Here is a 14581-nt window from a genome sequence, read left to right as displayed (position 1 = left end):
ATATATATATGACAGATACCCTCAGATATGCAGATGACACAACCTTGATGGCAGAAAGTGAGGAGGAATTAAAGGACCTTTTAATGAGGGTGAAAGAGGAGAGCGCAAAATATGGTTTGAAGCTCAACATAAAAAAACACGAAGATCATGGCTACTGGTCCCATCACCTCCTGGCAAATAGAAGGGGAAGAGATGGAGGCAGTGAGAGATTTTACTTTCTTGGGCTCCGTGATCACTGCAGATGGTGACAGGAGCCGCAAAATTAAAAGACGCCTGCTTCTTGGGAGAAAAGCAATGACATCTTAAAAAGCAGAGACATCACCTTGCCAACAAAGGCCTGTATAGTTAAAGCTATGGTTTTCCCAGTAGTGATGTATGGAAGTGAGAGCTGGACCATAAAGAAGGCTGATCGCCGAAGAATTGATGCCTTTGAATTATGGTGCTGGAGGAGACTCTTGAGAGTCCCATGGACTGCAAGAAGATCAAACCTATCCATTCTTAAGGAAGTCAGCCCTGAGTGCTCACTGGAAGGACAGATTCTGAAGCTGAGACTCCAATACTTTGGCCACCTCATGTGAAGAGAAGACTCCCTGGAAAAGACCCTGATGTTGGGAAAGATGGAGTGCACAAGGAGAAGGGGACGACAAAGGATGAGATGGTTGGACAGTGTTCTCGAAGTTACCAGCATGACTTTGACCAAACTGCGGGAGGCAGTGGAGTGCCTGGCGTGCTCTGGTCCATGGGGTCACGAAGAGTCGGACACGACTAAACGACTAAACAACAACAACAACACCCTTCTTTGGAAATTAAACCAATGTCCAGACTTTAACATTCGAAAACTTTACTTGTGGAAACTTAGAGTTACAGATTACTAATTAAAACGTAATATTTACAGTCACATGCTTATTCAAGCATGGGCCTAAAGTCTCTTCTTCTAACTTCCAAACAGCTGTATTACCCTGTCTTTCCAGAGCTCAGCACTCAGCCTTCTGTAGCTCCTATGAGAGATGTCCACTTTTACCTTCTCCTGCAGCGTGGTCCTCTTTCAAGCAGAGAAGAAGCACTCCAGCACTCCATTCAACTTAGCAGTATTCACAGTGGATCCTAAAACACAGTCATCTTGCTTCACATGAAATGGAGTCTCTCCTAAACTAGATACCTCCCATGTGTGAGGGTGCTGTTGGCAACATCTGGTCAATTGCCCAGAAAAGCAGAGAGGCAGGGACACAGTGAGCTTTTCCATTCTGTTTTTATCAAGACACCTCCATGAAGCACCGTTCAGTAACTAACGTTGCTCTGTGAAGCTCCACCCTCTTCTCTGTGACTTCCCTATTCATCAGACTCCTCCTGCTTCTGATGGCGGCTGGTCAGGACCACTTGACTTTGAGCTTTCTTCTCTGCTATCCTCAGCGAACACCTGGTTTGGGGGGAAGGTACAGGTTCTGGGAGGCTCTCAAGTGACAGTGTCTCTTTCAACTGCTGCTTAGGCTCTGCCTGTTGAATGCTATCAAAGTCCTCCACCTCATCTCCCATTATCTCCCAACTTTTGCCTTCATCTTTCTCTGGAGTGTGCCCTCTGCCAAACCCCTCCTGGAGGTCTATACTCTCTGCCCCTTCCTCCTCTCTGGAAGACCCCTGGGGAGGTGGTCTCCACCACTCCTCTTCATCTGCCCAGTCCCTGACACCATCTGACCAATGTTAGCCAAGCACATGAGAACTACTAGAGCTCTCTCTAGAAATCAGTTATGGATCAATCAAATTTAAACACATATTAACGCATACAATTTCAGTGAATTAAATTACAGTCGTACCTCTACTTACATATCCCTCTGGATAAGGAATCTTCAGGTTATGGCCACGGCAAACCCGGAAATGTATACTTCTGGCTTTGCACAGAAACACGCTTCTATTTACGTACTTTTTGGGTGTATCCGGAGGGTCCACTGTACTATACTTAACCCTGTTGCCTTCCCATGCATAGAAAGGAGGAGGCTCTCTAGAAAGAAGGCAAAGGCCACAAAGTTGATGGCTACCATAGGCCTGGTCCCGGATCCTCCCTGACATTTTGGCAAGTTCTGCAAATTCTGTCATCTTCACCTGCCACTCCTGGATGGTTGGTATATCTTGTGCTTTCCATCTTTGGGCCAGGAGGCTTCTTGCAGTGGCCGTCGCCATGTATATTCATTCTTATAGACATCATCAGGTTTGAGCACCGCATTGCGAAACTTGCATAAGTGCAAGTTTTGAAGAATAGCTGTGTTTAGGTTTGCTCGTTGTTTTGGAAAGCAGAATTTGAAAGATACGGCTTTAAATGCACACAGAATCTGATTTCTCCTTCGCCAAGCATCTTTTGAGATAATAATAATAATAATAATAATAATAATAATAATAATAATTTATTATTTATACCCCGCCCATCTGGCTGGGTTTCCCCAGCCACTCTGGGCAGGTTCCAACAAAACACTAAAACACAATAACCTATTAAACATTAAAAGCTTCCCTAAACAGGGCTGCCGTCAGATGTCTTCTCAAAGTTTGGTAGTTATTTTTCTCTTTGACATCTGGTGGGAGGGCGTTCCACAGGGCGGGTCCTATAGGGTTGTCCTTAACAGCCAATTGGTCTCCAGCAATGAGCAGATCGCTATGTTTGGATCCACATCAACGACAAGCTTTACTGACAGATTCCGAGATCAAATTACATGACAAAGGGGTTTCCTACTCAAAGTCATCCTAAATTGGACTGGATACAATGCAAGAAGGAGGGGCATTCAACTTGCTTTGAGGCTTTTGAAAAAGGACTAGGCCAAAAGCAGAGTAAAAGTGCAATAGAGAAAGTGACTCTCATTTGATCTCAGGATTATCGGGTTCCCCTTGGCCTTTTTCTGCATGGACACCTGAGTCTGAGGGTACTTCGCTTGCTCCTCCTGAATTTCCAGAAAAAAGCTTATTTGTAATGAATCCATGTGGCCACATGATGTCACTATTGCCTCAGAAAAGATGAATGAATGCTCTTTAAAGCTGGAGACAGATTCCTCTTCCTTTTTTTGAGTTGCAAAAGTTATTCATAACCTTTCACTCCTTTCTAAACACAGTGCTGGATTCAGGGCGGTGTCGGCGGTTCTCCCACACAGGTGCTAATAGTAACCTATTAAAATAAAAATAATAGAATAAAATAAAACAATAAAATAAAAATTTACTTAAACCCTGCCCATCTGGCTGGGTTTCCCCAACCACTCTGGGTGGCTTCCAACAAGAGATGAAAAATTTTTGGACCAAGTCCCCCAACCAGTGTGGCAAAGCTGCTAGGATTTCATGCTCCTTGTTCTGGTGATTATTCCATAATAATAATAACTCCTGGGCGACTTCCAACAGAATATTAAAAACACAATAAAACATCAGTCATTAAAAACATCCCTAAACAGGGCTGCCTTCAGATGTCTTCTAACTGTCAGGTAGTTATTTATTTCTTTGACATCTGATGGGAGGGCGTTCCACAGGGCGGGCACCACTACTGAGAAGGCCCTCTGCCTGGTTTCCTGTAACCTCACTTCTCACAGGGAGGGAACCACCAGAAGGCCCTCAGAGCTGGACATCAGTGTCCGGGCTGAACGATGGGGGCCATTTAGGGCTTTAAAGGTGAGCACCAACACTCTGAATTCTGCTTGGAAGCATACCGGGAGCTAGTGTAGGTCTTTTAAAACCGGAGTTATATGGTCCCGGCGGCCATCCCAGTCACCAGTCTAGCTGCTGCATTCTGGATTACTTGTAGTTTCTGGGTCACCTTCAAAGCCCCATATAGAATGCATTGCAGTAGTCCAAGCGGGCGATAACGAGAGCATGCACCACTCTGGCGAGACAGTCTGCGGGCAGGTAGGGTCTCAGCCTGCGTACCAGGTGGAGCTGGTAGGCAGCTGCCCTGGACACAGAATTGACCTGTGCCTCCATGGACAGCTGTGAGTCCAAAATGACTCCCAGGCTGCGCACCTGGTCCTTCAGGGGCACAGTTACCCCATTCAAGACCAGGTTGCCAAATCCTTGTGACTTAAAAGCACAATTGATCACATTTGATATTTTCTTCTCTCGGAGGGGTTTGGATTTGCTTTCATTGTCTCAGAAAGTGTTCCCATAGGCTTCTGTTAGGAGAGTTATTTAACTCCTGATCTTGTAGGACTGTCTACCATCAGCCCCAGCAAATGTGGCCAACGGTCGTTGCTGATGGGAGTCTAACAACTTCTGAAGAACACACAAGGGCAGGTTGTGGGTCGCTCTAACCCTTTGACTCTTCATTGCTCTGGCTATTCATAGGTAAAATATTCACCAGATTGCAGAGGGGAAAATCCTCAGAACCGTAAATAGCCTCCACACCAGTCTTTACCCCTGCGCATAATGCTTCAGTGAGTACACATGCTCCCACAGCCTCCCACCTCCAGACGCAGGCAGATTTGCATGATTCCACTGTAACAGAACGGAGCGACCAATATTTTACTTTCATTTGATATACACACCAAAAAGTGGTCTCAGAGAGCTTGGGCTCCTTCCCCTCCTACCCCTGACCAATCCAGCTAGCCTTTGGGGGGGGGGTGTGCTGGAGCATACCAGTTCCTCCCAGTTGCACTGGGAGAAAAAGACTGAACAGGCTTTTGTCAGGCAAGATAAAAGAACCAGGGTCTGCTTTCCAGGTGGCAATCTTCATAGCCCCAAGCCTACCTTCTGCATCAATGAGAACAAGTGAAACAAGACTGAGTTTCTATGACCACACATTCTTAAAATAGCAAGTGCTAAGTCCACCCATTCATACTGGGGCAACAGCAAGGGGACATCTGTTCTTATAGGGCTGCATGAATGGTGAAGACACTGCTGGTTCATCAGGCAGGGCTTTGCCTGGGCCACAGCAAATGAGTGTGTGTGAAATGATTTTGGTACTGTGATAGGAATTTTATGGTCTTAGATATATAGTAATGTTCATAACTGCACGTACATAGATCAGCACAGGAAGACCGACCTGAAGCCATTTGGATTCCTAAACTGAGCAAATGTTTTCTCTGCAAGGTCAAAATGGAAAATCCTCCCCATTGTCTTTTCCTTCACAAATCCTGTCTTAAGGGTATGTCTGTGTTTGAATAGGGTGTGAGCCTGTGACCTGGCCCAGGAACTAAGTATTTATCACTACAAAAGAATGGCCAGGCTCCCCAGGCAATCCAATCAAGTAACCTGCCAGACAGGAGAAAAACAAGGACAAGAGATAAACAACATTCAAATTTCTGTTTAGACCGCCTTTTCTGTGATGTAGGTGTGATGTATCTGAGGGGTGGTCTTAGGTTACACCCCTTCTGTGATGTATGTATGATGTTTCTGGGGGTGGTCTTGATCTACAGGGTGGCAATTTCAAAAGTCTTTATAAGGCCTTGCGCACCATTGTTCTGGGTTCCTCCTCTCTCCTTCGGGTGAGGGGAGCACCCTGTTGCAACAGATCAATAAAGTTCAAGCTTACTAGCTGCTTTGCTCCTCAATATTCTCTGGTTGGCCTCTGTTATTTTCTCCTACCAATAGGGAACCCACGTAAGGACTCTATATGGGCTCTTGGATACCCCATAAGGGAAAAGGGCAGTTTTTGTTTACAACAGTACTAACACCCAAGGCATAGCTTTCCAAACTGTGTGTCGCGACATGTTGGTATGTCGGCTGCAGTGTTTAGGTGTGTTGCATGAACGCTCCCTGTGCTCCTCCTGGGGCTGGAAAGGGGTCAGTTTAACCTCTGGTTTGCTAGTAAAACTGAATGACTGTGTTGCGAAATGATGCATATCTATAAAGCGTGTAACCAACGTGGAAAGCTTAGATATAAGGCTTAATATAGCTTAGAACCAGGTTACTTGACAGCAGTGGCAGCTGGGGCTCACTGGACCTGATGGGCTTGCCCCCTAAACCCTAGAAATGATTGTTTGTTTATTATTTTATTTTATGAATTAAATTTGTATACTGCCCTAGATCCGCAGATCTCAGGGCCGTTGCAACGTAAATAAATAAGCCAGCAGTGGCGCGTGGCTGCCAAAATGAAATGCAAGCACAATCTTAAGGCTGCATCAGCAGAAGAATAGTGTCTAGATCATGAGGAGTAATGGTTCCACCATATTCTAGACTACTCTGGCTGCATCTAGAATATTGCATCCAGTTCTCGGTGCCACATTTTTAAAAAGATGTTGACAAAATGAGGCCTGCCCAGATGCATAGGTGCCTTCAAGAAGAACATACGTTTAGAGAAGATTGGGAAATGTTTACAGTGGTACCTCGGGTTACATATGCTTCAGGTTACATACGCTTCAGGTTACAGACTACGCTAACCCAGAAATAGTGCTTCAGGTTAAGAACTTTGCTTCAGGATGAGAACAGAAATCCTGCTCCGGCAGCACGGCGGCAGCAGTAGGCCCCATTAGCTAAAGTGGTGCTTCAGGTTAAGAACAGTTTCAGGTTAAGTATGGACCTCCGGAACGAATTAAATACTTCACCCAAGGTACCACTGTATTGAATGTATGAGGGGAAATTGTGTACACCTGAAAATGTAGGCAGCATTAAGATAAATTCAGCAGTGTAAATAAGGTTTGATGGATGTATTAATGGAATATTGAATGGTTTAGTTTTTGTAAGATATGCAGGAATCTATGATATGTAAAATGAACCACGGAAGGAGAAGAAGGGAAGTCATTGATATTTTAAGGATGTTAAAATGAGTATTTTAAATTGTATAACAGAAAATTTTAGTAAAAATTTATACAGTGCTACCTCCGGTTATGAACTTAATTTGTTCCAGAGGGCCGCTTTTAAGCCAAAACCGTTCTTAAGATGAGGTGCGCTTTTGCTAATGGCTCCTCCCGCTGCACGACTTCTTTTTTTTTTTTAAATGATATTTATTAAAGTTTCACAAAAATACAGAAAACAAAGAAAAAAGTGTAAATTACAGCAAAAAAGCAAAAAGTAAGAAAAAACATACAAAATAAAACAGTTAAAAACACAATAATGTTCCGTAACCTATCTTCCTTACTCTTATTTCCCCAGACCTCCTCATACCTCCCTTCTTTGTGTTCCAATTCAGTTTGTTGGTTCAGCAAATCCTTACCATTAATCTTTTACCCAATTGTTAACCTTTTTTTCCCCCATGTCTCTTAAAGCATTACAGCTAAAAACCTCTTAATTTCTATCCAGCATCCTTCTAAAGTTCCTTAATTTTACAATATTTCTGTAAATAGTCCTTAAATTTTTTCCAGTCTTCTTTCACCGACTCTTCTCCCTGGTCTCGGATTCTGCCAGTCATTTCCGCCAATTCCATGTAGTCAATCACCTTCATCTGCCATTCTTCCAAAGTGGGTAGATCTTGTGTCTTCCAATACTTTGCGATAAGTATTCTTGCTGCTGTTGTAGCATACATGAAAAAGGTTCTGTCCTTCTTTGGCATCAGTTGGCCGACAATGCCCAAGAGAAAGGCCTCTGGTTTCTTCAGAAAGGTATATTTAAATACCTTTTTCAGTTCATTATATATCATTTCCCAGAAAGCCTTAATCTTTGGGCACGTCCACCAAAGGTGAAAGAATGTACCTTCAGTTTCTTTACATTTCCAACATTTATTATCGGGCAAATGATAAATTTTTGCAAGCTTGACTGGAGTCATGTACCACCTGTATATCATTTTCATAATATTCTCTCTTAAGGCATTACATGCCGTAAACTTCATACCTGTGGTCCATAACTGTTCCCAGTCAGCGAACATAATATTATGTCCAACATCTTGTGCCCATTTAATCATAGCAGATTTCACCGTTTCATCCTGAGTATTCCATTTCAACAGCAAGTTATACATTCTTGACAAATTTTTAGTTTTGGGTTCTAACAATTCTGTTTCTAATTTTGACTTTTCCACTTGGAAGCCTATTTTCTTATCCAAATTATATGCCTCCATTATCTGATAGTAGTGGAGCCAATCTCTCACTTTATTTTTTAATTTTTCAAAACTCTGCAGTCTCAATTTATCTCCTTCTTGCTCCAAAATTTCCCAATATGTCGGCCATTTGGCCTCCATATTGAGCCTTTTCAGAGCTTTTGCTTCCATTGGTGACAGCCACCTTGGGGTTTTATTTTCCAATAAGTCTTTGTATCTTATCCAGACATTAAACAATGCTTTCCTAACAATATGATTTTTAAATGCTTTGTGTGCTTTGATCTTATCATACCATAAGTATGCATGCCATCCAAATACATTGTTAAAACCTTCTAAATCCAAAATGTCTGTGTTTTCAAGAAGTAGCCATTCTTTCAGCCAGCAAAAAGCTGCTGATTCATAATAAAGTTTAAGGTCTGGCAGGGCAAATCCACCTCTTTCCTTGGCGTCAGTTAATATCTCACATTTTATTCTGGGCTTCTTGCCCTGCCAGACAAATCTAGAAATATCTCCCTGCCACTTCTTGAAACAGTCCATCTTATCTACAATTTGTAATGTCTGAAACAAAAACAACATTCTAGGCAATACATTCATCTTTATCACAGCAATACGGCCCAGCAACGAGAGTTTCAAATTTGACCAAATTTCTAAATCTTTTTTCACTTCCGTCCAACATTTTTCGTAATTATCTTTAAATAAGTTCCCATTTTTGGCTGTCATATTAATCCCCAAGTATTTCACTTTCTTTACCACATTCAATCCTGTCTCATTCTGAAACCTCTCTCTTTCAATCGGTGTTAAGTTTTTCTCTAAAACCTTAGTTTTTAACTTGTTCAATTTAAAACCTGCCACCTGACCAAATTCCTGAATTAATTCTAAAACTCTTTTAGTACTAGATTCTGGCTCCTGTAACGTCAATACTAGGTCATCTGTAAATGCTCTCAATTTGTACTGTTTAGCTCCGACCTGTATGCCCTTAACCAACCGGTCCTTTCTAATCATATTTAGCAAAACCTCCAGGACCGATATAAAAAGCAGTGGGGAAATTGGGCACCCCTGTCGTGTCCCTTTTTCTATCTTAAATTCTTCCGTAACCACATTATTTACAATTAATTTAGCCTTTTGTTCAGAGTATATTGCACCTATACCATTTTCAAAACCTTGGCCTACCCCCATCCCATGCAGATTCTTCTTCATAAAACTTCAAGAGATATTATCAAAAGCTTTCTCCGCGTCAACAAATATCAATACTGCTTTGGTGTTTATATTCACTTCTAATTTTTCCAAAATATCAATTATATTCCTCAAATTATCAGACAGGTGTCTTCCCGGGAGAAAGCCCGCTTGGTCTTTATGAATCTCTTTCATCAATATTTTTTTCAATCTCTTGGCCAAAATGTCTGCAAAAATTTTGTAATCCACATTAAGTAACGATATAGGGCGATAGTTCTTAAGCTGAGTCTTTTCAGTCTCTGTTTTCGGTATAAGTGTGATATACGCCTCTTTCCACGATTCTGGTGCCCTTTTCCCCTCCAGTATTTCATTGCAGACTTCCTTCAAAGGTTGCAGTAACCACTCTTTCAAAGATCTATAGTATCTGGAAGTCAGCCCATCCGGTCCTGGAGATTTGCCCAATTGCATATTTTGTATGGCACCTTCTACTTCCTGTTCAGATATTTTATAGTTCAGCATTAATTTACTTTCTTGAGAGATTTTTTGTAGGCCATTTGTCTTCAAAAATTGGTCTATGTCCATTTCCTTCTGTGGCCCTTGTGTGTATAATTGTTTAAAGTACTTCTGGAAGCAATTTCTAATCTCATTTGGATTATGTATACTCTTTCCTTCCACTTCTAAATTTATAATAGTATTTAATTTTTGTCTTTTTTTCATTTGCCAGGCCAACAGTTTTCCACATTTATTAGCTGATTCAAATGTTTTTTGTCTCATTTGTTTGATTTTCCATTCTATTTCCTGATTCATCATTTCCATATATTGTACTTGATATAATTTTATTTCTCTCAAAATCTCCTGGGACTTTGGTTTTGCTCTCAATTTCTTCTCTCCTTCTTTTATTTTTTCCAAAATTTTATCTTTCTTTTCATTTTGACTTCTCTTCTTTATTGCATTCTGTTGTATCAAAAACCCTCTCATCACAGCTTTGCTTGCGTCCCAGATTACTCTTTTTTCTACATTGGTATTCATATTTATTTCAAAATAGTCTCTCAAAGTCTTTTGGGCCTTTTTGTAAACTTCTTCATCTCTAAATAAGGTGTCATTCATCCTCCATCTAAAGGATCCGGTTGTTGTTTGTTTCATCTCCATCCTTACAGCATTATAGTCGGAACAAGTTTTTGGGCAGATTTCTACCTTCTTTATCTTTGGTGCCATTCCTCTAGTTATCCATATTTGGTCAATTCTAGTCCATGTCATCTTGGCTTCAGAAAAAAAGGTTCCTTCTCTTCCCAGGGGGTTCTTTACCCTCCAGATGTCCACTAAGTCCATATTGTCTGTCATCTCAAAAAATGTTTTCGGTAGTCTACCATCCTTGGTGACTACCTGTCTTTGAGCCTTGTCCATATTTGTAGATACTACTCCATTCATGTCCCCCATCAAAATCAAATTATAGTCCAAATGATCCAATAAAGTCTCATGCAACTTTTTATAGAATTCAGATTTCCCCTCGTTCGGTGCATAAATTCCCACGATTAAGAATTTCTCTCCTTGTAGTTGAATTTCAATTGCCAAAAATCTTCCTTGATCATCTTTAAAGATAAATTTCGGTAAAAGTCTCTCCTTTGCATAAATCACGACTCCTCTTTTTTTAACTTTGTCAGATGAGACAAACTCCTGTCCTAATCTTTTATTAATCAATAACTTCCTATGTGCCCTTGTTATATGTGTCTCTTGTAGACAAATCAAGTCCAATTGTTCTTTTTTTAATAAATGAAACACACTTTTTCTTTTTCGCGGAGAATTCAAACCGTTACAATTCCAGCTTAATAGTTGCAGAGCCATGGTGGGGGCTACTTCACTTTACCTCCAACTGCCCCAAGTGCCGCTTCTTGTTCTGTGGGTAGTATCACTTTTTCTGGACCGTGCAGTCCAAAAGATAAATTTGATATGTCTAGTATGCCTTTTGGTTCTTCTTCAGATTCCCCTTCTTTCAGTAGATCTTCCTCGTGGTCTTTCAAGAATCTGTCTTTTTCCTCAGTTGATTTTATTTTTATCTTTCTCCCTTTATATTTGAAGGACAGGCCTTGCGGAAATTCCCACCTGAAAAGAATTCTGTTTCTTTTCAATAAGGTCACTAGGTCTCCGTAATTGGACCTTAAGTCCAGCAAATGCTTTGGGATGTCCTTAAAAATCACTAGTCTTGAGTCATCAATTTCCAAAGTTTTTTGATAGTGCAAATTCAGAATTTTATCTCTCTCTTCTTTTGTTCGAAAGGTAATCAAACAGTCTCTCACCTTGCCCTTGCCTTGTCTTCTTCCGAGCCTAAATGCATTCACTATCTTAAATTCTTCCTTCCCCGGGTCCAATTGCCAAAAATCTGTAAATTCCTGTGTAAGAAAATCAGCCAAATTATCTTTCTCCCGCTCTGGAACAGCCCTAATTCTCAGATTTCTCTGTCTATCTTTTAATTCAAACATGGAAAATGTCACATCATGGTCCTCCAATTTCTTATATACAGGTGGAATTTTCTCCTGAGTAGCAATTGCAATATCTTTTGCTTCCTGTGCAGTTTGTCGAATCAAGGCAGATTCCTGTAGTAATTTTTCGATAGTCTCTGTGTTGGCATTCACCTTCTGTCCCAAGGTATTTATACTTGCAGTATTTAAATCAATTTTATTTGATGCTTCCACAACTTGTCTATTTGTCTCAACTACTTGCCTATTTGTTTCTGCTACTTGTCTATTTGTCTCAATTACCTGTTTACTTAGGCTTTCCAAAGATTCATTAATTTTTGCCAGAGCCTGTGCCAAAACTTCTTCTGACGTCATAACTTTTGATTTAGACTGTGGGAGTGGGGCCCCTAATGCTCCGGATGCTCCAGATGTTGAGCCCCTTCGCGGCAACGCAGTATCTATCCGATAATGTCTGCCAGATCTAGTAATTTTTTCCTGCGATTCCGCCTTCTTATCCTCTGCCATAACAGTCTCATAGACATTCAAGGTCGCTCCCACAGTCAGCCAATTGTTTTGACATAGAGTGGAATTTTCCTCTTTGTAACTATTGTTGTAACAATGTCCAATCTCCTCTAGGGGGACACAGTAACAGCCAGAACTTGTAACTTTTTAGAAACAAAAATAGTCTTTATAAATCCCCCAATTTACTTTCGAAGTCCACAGTCTCAATACATTTAAACAGTTACTTTTAAGCCAAAAGAGGTTCGGAAACACTGTATCACTTTTGCAGAATTGGCTGTCAGAAACAAACTTTCACTATAAACCTCTATCTTAAGGCAGTCCGTTCTGAATCTTAAATTGTAAATTCTTCCTTCCTCTCCCCTTCTTTACTGCAGGGAAATTCAGCTCAGTCTTTTCCCCCCTCCTCTCCTGCAATCCGGAGGGGGAACCACTTTCAAGATGTTGGAATTTAGCACATTTAAATGACTTTCCGAGTTTCTGCTTTGAAGTCTCTTTGCTTTGATCTATTTACAATTCAGGGGAGGTAGACTTCCTGCTTGTACGTTCCCCGCTCGTGCCAAATTAACTCCCCCCCCCTTTAAATCCAATTTACTCCTACTCACGGGTAGTTGTTTTCAGTGCCAATTATCCCAGGAAAAAAGGCAGAGCTCTCCGGTAACAGCTTCGTGGCTTCACTCCACGGAAGAAGCAATTTGCTCACAGCACCACGCCACCCCCGCTCCGCTCCGGAGCCCGTTGCCGAGCTCCTTTAGCAATTGGGGGGGCGCAAACGGTGCCCGCTGAGTCCCACGTTCACAGGCTTCACCCGCCTGTGATTTATTTGGGGGTCCCCGCTGCGCCGTAGCGACAGGACCCAAATTCCGTAGAGCTAGTTCTCTCCAAATTAGAGAGAAGCAGCCATTACCGTTGGCTCCACCTCCGGAAGTCCCCCGCTGCGCGACTTCTGCTCACATCCTGGGGCAAAGTTCGCAACCGGGAGCATCTACTTCTGGGTTAGCGAAGCTCGTAACCTGAAGTGTTCGCAAGGAGGACGGTACGTAACACGAGGTTCCACTTTATATAAAAAAGAAGGGGCGCAGCCCCCCCAAAACCTGCAGCAGCCGTGCGTGCGTGCCGCATGGCATGCTCACCTTTACTCACAACATTGCACATACCCCATGGCCAGCGCCAAATTTACGTATAAGCTAAACATGCTTTAGCTTAGGACCCCACTCTCTTGGGGGCCCCCAAAAAATTTAAAGGAAAAAAACACCTGGATGTACATTTCCAAAATATAAGATGACAAACAAATAAAATAAAACCTACATACAGCAACAGTGTTTTGTGTTGTGTAGGCTCCTATGATGTAAGTCATGGGCCCCGCCTACTGGCCTGCTCCCTAAAATATCACTGGTTTGCTCATTTCTATATACAGTGGTACCTCGGGTTAAGAACTTAATTCGTTCCGGAGATCTGTTCTTAACCTGAAACTGTTTTTAATCTGAGGTACCACTTTAGCTAATGGGGCCTCCTGCTGCCGCTGCGCCGCTGCTGCACGATTTCCGTTCTCATCCTGAAGCAAAGTTCTTAACCCTAGGTAATATTTCTGGGTTAGCGGAGTCTGTAACCTGAAGCGTATGTAACTTGAGGTACCACTGTACATTCTGCACGGACTGGTTGCATGACAACATGTGCAAATGGCTTTAGATACCTATTAGGTCTAGAAATTGCCATATAGCATATATTCAACACAAGAAAAGAGCAACAATTTGTTGTTGACAAAAGACAGCCGGATCCATAAAGGGCCCCATTACCTTCAGTAGCTTAGGGCCTCATCAAACCTAAATCCGGCCCTGACCGTGGCGTGCGCACAAAACGTCAACCTGTGGAAATGGGTGGGTGGGCAGAGGCTCAGAAAGTTTTAGGTAAATGAGTTCTTAGCAGAAGCAACTTTCGAAGCAAGGGCTTCTCAACTGAGACAACATCTCTTGCCAGGTGCTATGCCAAACTCCCACATGCCAAGTCCGTCCCCCGCCCCCAGCGCCACCAGACAAGCAACCCCTGCCCTTGCCGTGCATTTTCGCTCCAACAGAGCTTGTGGTCAGCTCTCCTTTGCTCCACTTCTGCTTTTGCCAGGAAATAAGCACACGACTGCCTAGTCAAGTGAATCTCAGTAGAAAGTGATAGGAGAGAGAGAGAGACAGCTCTAAGATGCCCGGCAGCTCAGAACATGCTGCTGTTGTCTTTGGCTAGAGGCGCAGCCGGCTCCAGCGAAACACCAGCCCAGGTATGTTCCAACGGCCCTGCCCTCTCTCCATTTCCCCTTTCAGATCATTGCAGGCTGGTGCCTTCTGTCAAGCTGCCGTCCTGGAGAACAGAAAGTACGTATGTGAGAGTTCGGGTTGTGGCAGCGTGGCAAGAGGGTGGCCAAAGGCAGACACAGGGCGCTACTACCAATCATAGAAGCCGAAAGAGGAGACAGAAGGCAGAGAGGTAGGAAGGCTGGGCTGTAGTACACCTGAAAACT

General features: G+C 42.5%; 1 protein-coding gene across 1 annotated transcript in view; it reads left to right on the top strand.

Annotated features, from left to right (window-relative positions):
- Nucleotides 1-14190: 14190 nt before the first annotated feature.
- WDFY4 (WDFY family member 4) overlaps nt 14191-14581 on the top strand; it is a 190342-nt gene continuing 189951 nt past the window's right edge. Inside the window, exon 1 of the mRNA XM_081005350.1 lies at nt 14191-14341. The gene's annotated coding sequence lies outside the window, so the exon portion shown is untranslated. The remainder of the gene's footprint in view (nt 14342-14581) is intronic.

The sequence above is a fragment of the Podarcis pityusensis genome (genome assembly GCF_964106645.2).
Source record: "Podarcis pityusensis genome assembly, chromosome: 5".
Taxonomy (NCBI): Eukaryota; Metazoa; Chordata; class Lepidosauria; order Squamata; family Lacertidae; genus Podarcis; species Podarcis pityusensis.
Note: the sequence above shows the minus strand (reverse complement) of the source record. Positions and strands in the feature narration are given on the sequence as shown.